The following is an 11,669-nucleotide window of genomic DNA, read 5'->3' as shown; positions in this document are numbered from 1 at the left end:
GAAATTTCTGTAAGACTTGAACCAACTAATATTAACGTAAGAAACTGACAAGTTTTATAGAAACCTGAATAAAGAAATTAAAGAGGGCAAGTTGCAGTTAAAATAATACAATATGAGTGATGTAAAGGAAAACTTCAAGAGAGTGAGCTATAAATAAAACATTTCAACCACCATTTCCTGCAGGGACTTCTAAATAGAAAAGAGTGTGTCGTAATTTACGGTGTTCTTGTCAGTAAATAGCAGCTGCAATGACAAGCCACCTGTTAGCAGTCCTGCTCTCTCTAATTGCTGTTATCCTAGTCCCAAGATGTAAGTACTTCTCTAAGGATAAAAATACCCTGATTCCCACTTCTTCTGGGTAACATGTAACCTAATTGCTCTTCTCTTGCATTTCAGATAGCTGCACTGACCTTATCGGAGGACAAGTGCGCCCTCACTCCTGGCCGTCTATGGCTGAGCTCCAGACAGAGGTTAACTGTGTGTGGAGGAGCTCTCGTGGAAAAGCAATGGGTTTTGAGAGCAGTGCAATGCAAGTAAGTACCTTACACTGGGGCAATTCTGACTCTTCGCTGAGGTGGTGAATGGCATGCAAGCCTTTAAGTAAAGTGGTTATTGGTTTCTTAAGATTTGTTCAAAGCTGCAGTTCTGTCACTAAAATGGTCTCAGAATTTGTCATTTTGTTTTGTTTTGTAAATTACTGATCTGCATTGTGTACACTTACTTTCATTAGTCAGATCCTGCCAATGTTACAGCATACAGACTGTGCTTATAAAGGACCCAACTCATTATTCATGCATGAGAAACAGCAATGTCTTAGAGACAGGGAGATACTCTAAGGTGGTTTAACCCTATCTTACCTGTGTGCCTGGGACTCAGCTTCAAAACACCCTGAGAGATGAAAATGAATTAGATTTCAATTTCTCCCATTTTAAGTGACCTTGGCTCACAAAAACTGAATGTCAGTCGTGAGTATGACAGAATACTCATGTATAAACCTTGGGCTTTTTACAAGTCAAATGTGAGCACAAGCACCCCTTCCCCACATGGAACAGCCCAAGGCTGGCACAGCTTTTGAACAGCTAGCTCAGGAAAGAAGGACATCTACTACTTAGTTAGGAAGTGAGATGCTCCTATTTTTACTAAAATATTCTCTAAATTGTATTTTATTTATCAAATCTTTTTCCCTTGTATTTTGTGTAACAAAAAGAAAATTAATTACAATAAGCCTGTGCAGACCTGCCCTCCTCAAGCACAGTGTGGGCAGCTTGACCAGCCTTTTCCCATCAGTTAGTCTGAAATAGTAGATACAGCTCCTTCTTTTTAAGTCAGTTTGACTGCCACACTTCTTCAGCCGAATCAGGTTTGGTTGTATTCTTTGTAATGGCAGAACCTTGCATTCACATCCAGAATGTGCTGCCTTGGACATTTACAAAACAAATGCCAAGTCTCCATTTCAGAAACCAGGGATTTTTTGATGATAGATAAGAGTCTCTCTCTCTTTAATCAATGGGTTAGTGACATCCAGTTTAGTTATGGTTACAAAAATTCATATTTGGAAGCTATTCAGTGGAAAGGGCACTCATTGTCTCTGGTCCTGTGCAGAGGACAGCTCTGGAGGCCTTTTTGTTTTTGTGAAAAGCACATAGGTTTGGACTGACTTTGAGTCTTTGTCACTGGGCAAAATGAAACAATATCTGTCTTGTTTTCTTCTCCTGAGCTGTATGGTGATGCCCATGCAGAATCCACCCAGCTCTATCCTATATCTAGACTTTTCTTAGCAGGTGCAATTACAGTGTATGTAAGCTTTCAAAAACCAATAAATATTATGTGATAATCACTTCTGAAATATTTTTTGTCTTAGACAAAATAGCATGAATCCAGCAATGTGAATTTCTGTGGGGCCTGCAAACAACTTGTGAGAGACCTAGATGAGGTTGCAGTGGGTTTGGGGTTTTTCTTTTTGTTTATTTGTGGGTTTTTTTTCCTAAGCTCTGTATGCACAGTGACTGGTTGTATGGGCTTTCTGCAAATCCAGCAGTTGCACCTCTGTTGAGGAAGATACATGAAACAGTCCCAGGGATGGAGTTTTGTATTATATCATTCTCACTGTGTAAGCATGCTTTGTGGACAAAAAGAGAAGTTTTTAGGATCCAGCACTGCCTTTGCAGCTATTTTCATAAGCAAACTTTTGCATACAAATACATGAATTGTATCTTTCAGTGAGACATGCAGCTGGAATTAATTCCCCCCTCTCCCCCATTTGGGTTGAGAAAATTGCCATTCTGGTTTGAGTGAGTTGTCTTACATGTAGTGAGATTTTCTTCTGAAGATGGAGCACAGGGAATGAGCAGTATGCCTTTTGCCAATGTCGTCTTACTGGGCTGCATTATGTTTAGCAGGGCAAAATGAAGAACGACAAACTCTAATGAATACATATAACCCTCTCTGGGTTTTAGCAGTTTACCTATTAATATTCACTATAGGGGTGTCTTGAGTTAGGAAGAAGGATGGGTGTTGCCTTAATGGGCTGAATGCTGTATTTAGTGAAGTAAAAAATTCTTACTAATATTAAAGATGTCCACTTTAGCAGAGCACTTACCTGTTTGTGTAATGCTCAGAATGATTTTTTAATATCAATGTGTGTAATAACATTCCACTGATGTCAGCAAGACAACCTACGTGCTGTTAATCAGGTGAGTTTTAGTCCTTTGCAAGATTAGGTCGTAAGCCCGAAGGAGAACTTAAAAAAGATTTATGGAAGTCATCAGTGCCAGAAGTTCTTGTGCAAGGGGCTTTCCTTAAAAAGCCAGTAAGCTTTTTAATGAAATTAATTCCAAGCTCTGGAAATCCCTGAAGGTCTGCTCTAACACCACTATTTCATCAAACTAGGTTTACAGTAAAGCGGTGTTACTTTGTAGAGGAAAGTACAGGCGCATGTCAAAACATCAACATGAACAATGTCTTCCCTATATTTTAATCACAGTTTCATTTTACAATTACATGATTATTATGTCTTTTGATTATTTTGAGAGATGTTGCTCAGTTCCAGTAGTGACCTTCTCTCCTTGTACTTTCTTTAAATTACAGATTAAACAAATCAAAAGTTAGAGTTGTGCTTGGAGCCCATCAGCCATCCATCGCTGAAAAAGGACAGCAGATATTTAAGGTTATGGACTATTTTCCTAATCCTCAGTTTGGCAAGTCTTCCAGGGAAAATGATATAATGCTTCTCAATCCTGTTAATTACTGTTGTGTTATTATTAAAGGAATTTTGTGGATTATTGTTTTGACTATTCTTTGATATCAAAGAATACAATGTTTAGATAGCTGAACAGTATCACAGAACACCCTGCTTTCGGTTGTACTAATTTAGATAAGGTTACAGGATCACTGGCACTCTGGGCAGTGCATTCTGTGCTCTGAAACTCCCTTTAACCCACTCACTGCAGCAACCCCTCCAAAACCCTAAAACACATTCTTAGTAATTTTTCAAAGGCAGTACTCAGGTGATGTATACAATGGAGTCTGGGTCACAGCTGGGTCCCAAAGGGTTACCTTATGCTGGACTAAGCAAAAATGGGGATGAAACTTACTGTTAATTATTTGAGGTAACCGCATAAAGTAAAAGTATAGATAATACAGGACATAGATGAATTCAGCTCTAGGGGCACAGAATGGTCACTCAGTGAAGAGGGCTCAGGACACTGCAGAATGAAGCACAGAAGGGTGTCCTCTCTTGGGTGCCACAGTGGGACAGGGCTGTAAGAATTTCCTGCATACCAGCCCTTGCTCAGCCTGGCTCCTGCCTCTCGTGTCCCTGCACTGAAAACTCAGATAATCCAGCACTGAGATTGACAAGGAGGCAGCCATGGGTGTTTTGAACAGGGAGAGAGGGCAGACTATGCAGGAAATCTGTAGATGCGTATAAAGCATCAAAAGAGACAAAATGGCACTGCCTTCCTGGTACCAGCAGGTTCAGTGCTGATTCAAAGATCCTGAGAAAGATAAGACTCATACATCATCTTGCCTGTTCCTTTAGAAGCATCATGACTTCAGTACAATGCCCAAGAAATTGTGGATGCATCTTTATTCAAGCAACATTTGAATGTTACACCTGTGACAATGAAGAAATAGTTTATGTGAAAGTTCAATATGTATATTTAAAATAAATGACCAGGTACAGTATATTATGAATATCACCACAATTCTGAAATAATTAGTGGAATTATATGGAAAAGGGAGAGATTAATTGAACCTGATTTTTAATACTTAGATGCTATCACCTGTTTGATATGACAATGACACAGGGAGGAAACTGGCAATGTCCTTTTCTGGAACTAGTGGGTGCCTTTACAGGCATCTTTGCCCCCAGTGACTTAACACTGTCTAAGTGTGAGAAGCTCCATCCCACAGATGTTAGTGAGCATTCTCCAACTGTTTCATTGCAAAGAAAGGTTCATTTCACTGGCTTCTCCTGTGGCCATCAGCAGCTTATCAGGAACAATAGGTTATTTGTGAACATAGTATCAAAATGGATCACTAGGAAGTAGCATTTCTAGAGCTGAAAGTTAAAACTGTGTTCCAGAATTATTAGATACCCTGAAATCCTTTGTCTGAAATTGACACAGGAGCAGGGATTAGGATTAGCACCAGGGCTCACCTCCCATCTCTACAGTTCTGCTCTAAGGGAGTACTAAGTTACTTGAGATAAGCTTTCTATCTAGAAATTCCTGCCATCACTGGCGATAATAAAACTTGGGACATTTTTTTATAAGCTTGTGATTTGTTGGAGTGCCTTTTTAAACCGTATAAAGCCAGAATCATTTAAATGACAACCATTCAGCAACACACATAACCACCTGAGAAATGAATCATGAAGCAGTGATGCAAAACAGAAAATGTCTGTGCAGTAGCTGTGTGCCCTTACCAAGCATGCTGAATGTATGTATTAATGTTTTGCCATGTTTTCATTGACAGGTTTAAATTTGCCTTCAGGGTGAATCTTTCAGGTAAAGGCCAACACAGACAGTTGGGATCATTTAAGCCCTTTTGAATCTCTCAGAGCAAAAGCTTGGCAGTCTGATGGTTTCAAGACCTCACTTGTCCCCAGTCATGTTGCTGGTGTCATGTCTAATTGGTTATAGCTTTTGCTTTCATCTTTGTTACTGGGTATGTTGCACCATACTTTGGGACTTTTCTGTGTGTCAGTCAAATGCAAGTCTGATTTCAACACAAAAGTGGCAAGTCAGGTTCTGGAATAGGACATAGATCCAACAGTCTAACTCCTGTGCAGGTTTTTAATTCAGAATCACAGAATCCTAGGGGTTGGAAGGGACCTTGAAAGATCATCTAGTCCAACCCGCCTGCCAGAGCAGGGTCACCTACAGCACATCACACAGGAACACGTCCAGGCGGGTTTTGAATGTCTCCAGCGAAGGAGACTCCACAACCTCTCTGGGCAGCCTGTTCAGTGCTCTGTCACTCTCGCAGGAAAGACGTTTTTTCTGATGTTTACGTGGAACCTCCTGTGTTCCAGTTTGCACCCATTGCCCCTTGTCCTATCACTAGAAATGACTGAAAAATTCCCTACTGTAATCAAGAAGAAACTGGGCTTGAACTCATTACTGCTGCCATAGATAGGAAATCGCTATACAGAGAGCACAGAAATTCTTTTGGCTTTGCAAAGGGGCAGTTAAGCTAAAGATCGGTTCCTAAATACAGAAAAGTGATTTATAAGGAAAGTGTTGGTAAAGTGAGACTAAATGCCAGTTGAAACTAATTATATTTGCCTTCCTTTTTGCATGAGAAAGCTTTTTTTTTTTCTTCCCCCAGCTGAATGATACTGCAAAGCTGAAAAAATATGTGCATCTGCCTGACTATTATGAAGATATCAAATGTGGCACAACATGCAAGGTGGCTGGCTGGGGCATCACATCTTCAGGAAAGCCATAAAAATGTCTTCAGAAAGCAACAGTTAAAATTGTTGGTAGAAAAAGCTGTGAGAACAAATACAGAAAATACATAAAAATAACGAGCAACATGTTGTATGCTTGAAGGACCAATATAGTTTTTAAGAGAGATGCTTGCAAGGTAAGATGAAAAGTTACAAAGAGGAGGGTATGTTTTTTAAACAGTTATTCCCTTTTCACTCGGAACAAAGCAGCACTAGACTTAATGAGGCTGATCTGATTCACAGTGATTTTAACTACATTTATGAGAGACTTTATTGTTGTGGAAAATAAGTGTTAACGCTTCGAGTAGTTAGGTCAATGAACACAATGAGACCAAGAGTATGGGAATTTGAGGTCTGGAATTATCTCAGTTACCTTGAGGTGCATTTCTTTAACTAAAGTGCTGTCCATAATGACCGCCTCTTATTATTGAAGAAAAAGAAGAACTTTCACAGGCTGAATCATCTGATCCTTTCCAGATGTGACAGGGTGCACTCAAATGTGCTGTTTGGATCTTGCTTTTGGTGTCTTCAGTGCTGAGTCCAGAAGGCCAATTGCTAAAGGAGTGAGAATACATTTATACAGACAAAAAAACCCAACAACCTATTTTGAAATAGAATTATGACAGTATTGTGCTGGTCAACAACATTTACATCAAAGACTCCCTCAGGCTTTACAAGCAGCCTCTCCTTATACCTCATGCAGCTCTCATGAAGTGATGTAAACCAGCTGATCCATTTCATGGTTTGGAACAGATTAGAAGCAGCATTTGCAAACACGCTTATGCACTGCAGGTGGCACTGTATGCTTCTCTGGAGAGCAACAAACACTGATCGTTACTTCTGTTTTGTATTCCAGGGAGATTCAGGTGGACCGTTAATCTGTGCTGGTCGATACAGCGGGATTGTTTCTTTTGGAAAAGGGTGTGGAGGAAGAGACAGGCCTGGAGTTTATACACGACTGACTGAAAAATATATTAACTGAATAAGAGAAGTAGTTTCCCTTCACAGAGATCCATGAGACAGCAAAGACAGTTTTAATTAGTGCTGTGCATTAGAACTAGGTGCTGCTGCTTTAGTATGCCACCCTTAGGAAGTATCTCTCAACTTTACAGCTTTACTAACACCACCACAGCTTTATAAGAACAGTCTGAAATATTCCCCTTTATACAGATAATGTCTTTACTCACCTTTAGTAGGAAAATGCTTGTTTGATAAAGCAATTTGTTCTGGGCTCTGCCCTGCTTTTTAGCATGATGGGTAAGTACTGCTCACCTTATTCATTGTGCCTGGGGTGAGGCAACATTTTTTGAATGTGTCCTACAAGAAAATTAAATTTCAGACTGATAAAGAATGAGATGTCTGCTGAATAAGAATAAACAGAGTGAATGCATTTAGTGTTTAAATATTTATCTGTGACTTTATTCAAACCCGAATACTTCAGTTCTTCACTACTAAATAGGTATTTAACTAAATTAGTTTTCAAAGAGTTAAAGTATTATACAGATAAACATTTCACCAATTACTCTTCCATTATTTGAGACAAAACATATTTTGCTGGATTATGATCTCAATTTCTTTTTATTTCTTTTTTTTTTTTTGGTGATCAAATCAACAAAATCATCTCTTCTCACAGCTTGGTTTGTGATATCAGCCTTTCAGTGAATGTTTGGCTGAAAGCAGCATAAATTCTGATTGCAAAGGGAGCAATTATACTTCTCAATATACTTCTCTAACACAATGACTATCTAACATCTGTCAAACCATCAGGAATTCGCTAAGGATTTCAAGACCTCTACTAACAGAAGGACCTGCTGTGTGTCAGAAGAAGCCTGTGGTTAGCTTGGTGTAGGCCCTTATCTTCTGAATGTTCTTGAGGTCTTTTTTTGCCAACAGTTTAGAAGTGACCCTCTGCAGATTCTCTCTGCTTCTTTCATGAATGCATTATTATGTGCCAAATAACGAAAACTTTAGAATGTTGCAGAAGCATGAATAAATACTCCAGTACCTAACATACTGTCCTTGATTATTGACCAGTCACCTTGTTACTGTGCTGAACAGAGCAAGCCCTGTCTCATAATGTCTATACAGATAAAGAAGCAAATGGATACTGCAAATCTGGATTGGTTGTTGGCCATGGTGCAAGAAAACCTGCTAATGTGGTGTGCAAGGGCTTGGTCCAGTTCTCACTGAAGTACACGGGAAGATCTGAAGAGGTGTCAGTGAGAGTTGGCTCAGGCCTGGAACACAAACAGAAACAGGGAAAAAGGGAGGAAAAAATGGGGAAGCAACATAGAAGTGGGAAAAATAATATACAGCTGGTAACACTTTTCAGGGGTTGTCAGAGGATGCTGCAAACACAGATTACTAGTTTTTACGTTTGTAGTGTAAATACCAGCAAGGATATCCTTCTGCCCATCCCACAGGAGACTTTTCACGACCCTCAGCCCATTAACAACTAATTGGTGTTTAACATTTCAGAGGGAAAGTTTTCACTGTCTCTACTCATGTGAATAGTGCCTTTATCTCAGTCACTGTTGGTAAATAATGAGTGATAGAGTAAGGAAACCATAGCCCATCAGGTTAGTCCCATTTCAGGTACTGGTCTCTGTGTGTGTGATCTCCTGTCATGACTTCATCGTTTATTTCTTTTATGAGCAATGTAGCAGGTGGAAAGGCATTACTGCCAGGGTGCCAAAAGGCTAGACTGCCCCTGCCCAACCCCAAGGCTCCCCTGCCCACCCACACACAGCCCAAGACTTGTCAACACCTCAGGTCATCAGCCCCTGCCCCAGGAATGCCAGCAAAGCACCTGTCTCCAGCTCCCTGCAGCCTGGCCATGTCCTGCCATGGGCCTTGCTGAGCTGAGCTTGTCCACAGGCTGATGTCCTGGCCTCTCCTTGGAAGGTGCAGGAGCAGTGACCCAAGCAGTAACCTTGCCTCCTTTTCTGTCCCCACTGAGGCAAGCAGACTCCTTAGTCCCTCCACATGCAAGAGGAGGGAAGCTTTCTTAGTGTCAGAAACCCATGTCTTAAGAGAGAGTGGCTGCTCATCCACCCCTCTGGGTGAGAGACAGTCTGGGCCAGGGAGCGTGGCAGGAGTTTTGCAGTGGGGCTGCAAATTGGTCCACAATTCTGCATTTTGCTAGCATACATGAAAGCATACAGTGAAAGGATGACTGGTTCTGCAGCTGGAGGTAGCAAAGCTCAAGGAAAGGGTGTGTTGGCTAAATGCGTTGATCACTGGTGTCACTCAATGCTGAGACCACTGCTGGGCTGGTTCTCAGAACTGAGCTGAAAACAGGAAAACACAGCAGTTCCAGGTATGTTACAGTTATACACTGACAGACACCCACAAACCCTGTCAAAATTACGAATGAAATGCATTCTTGCTGGACTGAGAGGAGCTCACATTCAGCAGTTACTGGTGGAGTCTGCTACAGATTCCAGTTGTTTCCAGCACAGCATTTGTGATTCCACTTGCCTTCAGTAAGAAAAATCTAGTCTTGTCTCTTTTAAGGTATCACACCTCAGTGCTAATGTCTAGGTTCCTGTGAGGTATCCCCTTGTACATTACCTCCCAGTTTCCAACTACGGTCTTATTGTACCAGACCAACTTTCCTATCTGTTTTTATCTCTACTGGATGTTTTTGGGTGGATTAAAGGAGTCCTGCCCCAGGAATCCTGCCCGTGGCCAAGGCTGGGCTCCCATCTATGCTTGCACTTCACAGCATGGTCACTGCCGGGTTGACTTCTCTGTCAGACTTTGGCATCTTTTTTATTGGGGTCTTCCAGGTAAGTGGTATTTCTTAAGGACTATTTGCTGAGAAGTCTGACTTGCTCATCACCTGTCACAGTCACATTTGGGCAGGGAGAGCAACCCCTAAGGTTGACCAGGGGGTCATACGAAGACATGACAGAAGGCTGGCAGCTCTCTATCCAGCAGAGGGGGCTGACAACTCGTATTCACGTCACAAAGGGATGCAGATGCTGATTAACTTTAGTTCTTGAGTTCTTTCTGCCTTTCTGCTGGTTGGTAGTGGCTGATGTTTTACACTTGTTTTGGCTGTACATCTAATGCACTGTACGCTCAATGTGGGAATTTTTTTTTTTTTTCTTTTAAAATAAACTTCTAGTTCTCGGTACAGAAGGTTACATTATCTATTGACAGCAACTGCTATTTCCTGAAAGTGCAGTGGTATGTTTGGAGCATGGATTGCCTCCTCAGCTTCAAGTCAAAGTCTTTATTTTATCTTCTGACTACAGAACTACTTGCTATCTAGTGAGCTGTAAATGGACCCTTCCTTTTGGGCAACTCAATCGGGCATCAGGAAGAAATATTTAGAACACAGAGTTGAAAAATAATCAGATTTGCAAGATAATTTTGTTGGATACTTGCCAAAGATAAATAAAGATAAACTCCTAAGTCTGAATAGGTCAGTTCACCTCTGTCAGACAAATTACAGCAAGACATTTTATTATGTCTCTTACATCTTTTAATTATCATTTACTAGTGTCCAAAATTTATCCTCATCTCATTAGTGATCTGGCAGATGGTTCATCCCACTAGGTTTATAATCCCACAATCTTCTGATGAAGGTCTTTTTTAGTTGACTAATAATATTTAATAATCAACATCTAGCAGGTTGCATGTAGGTTACATTTAACTGCTACTCATGTCAAGGTGGCACAGATTGCTTCAAAGCCACTGAAATTAGCTCTGAAATTGCACTGAAAGTCACTGACTAATTTCTCAAAAATTCATGAAGTCTAAAAGCTGTACCAAGAAACCATAGAAAGATGAACAAAAAGTTGTTATTTTAATGAAAGACAGAACAGAAACTTACATGTCTTAGCTACTTCCAAATGCACAGATTAGATTCAACAGAGAAACAATGGAGTTTCACAAGATCCATTCTTATGTACATATGCTTATAAAAACCAAGGATCTTTGCCCTATTAACATGCTCTCACAAAACCTTTATTATGTTAAAACATCAAACCCCACTGCAACCAGATAGAAAATTAAGATAAGTCATAATTAAAACAGTAACAAAAACAGTAAATGAAAAAACCCCACAACTTACTTTAATAACTCTTAATCACTGCAGTCATAAAAAAATACTAGTCAAGAGTATTTAATGATCCATTTCCACTTAAAGAAATAAATGGCACATGGTTGTTGGTTTAGGTTATCTTGAAACCATATATAGGATATTACCTATCAGGATGTAGTGTCCAGGTTTCTTGAAACATCCCTATCTCAAGCTGTTATGACCAAAGCCCCGTTACACGTCCTTTCATGGAATAATGGAATTGTCAGAGTTGGAAGGGACCTCAAGAGATCATCTAGTCCAACTCCCCCACTAAAGCAGGATTGCCCAGAGCACATCACTCAGGGTTGCATCCAGGTGGGTCTTGAATATCTCCAGAGAAGGGGACTCCACAACCCCCCTGGGCAGCCTGTTCTTATGCTCTGTCACACTCACCATAAGGAAGTTTTTCTGCATATTTAAATGGGTCTTCCTATGTTCCAACTTGTGCCCATTGCCCCTCATTCTGTCCCTGGGAACCACTGAAAAGAGTCTGGCTCCATCCTCCTTGCACCCACCCTTTAGATACTTACAGGCATTAATAAGGTCTCCCCTCAGCCTTCGTTTCTCCAGGCTAGAGTCCCAGCTCTCTCAGCCTTTCCTCATAAGGGATGTGCTCCAATCCCC

General features: G+C 40.7%; 1 pseudogene; it reads left to right on the top strand.

Annotated features, from left to right (window-relative positions):
* Positions 1-248: 248 nt before the first annotated feature.
* Positions 249-6,971, top strand: LOC127395628 (granzyme A-like; annotated as a pseudogene).
* The last annotated feature ends 4,698 nt before the right edge of the window (positions 6,972-11,669 follow it).

Source organism: Apus apus, chromosome Z (genome assembly GCF_020740795.1).
Source record: "Apus apus isolate bApuApu2 chromosome Z, bApuApu2.pri.cur, whole genome shotgun sequence".
NCBI lineage: Eukaryota > Metazoa > Chordata > Aves > Apodiformes > Apodidae > Apus > Apus apus.
The sequence above is the reverse complement of the archived record's forward strand: the minus strand, read 5'-3'. Positions and strand labels throughout refer to the sequence as shown.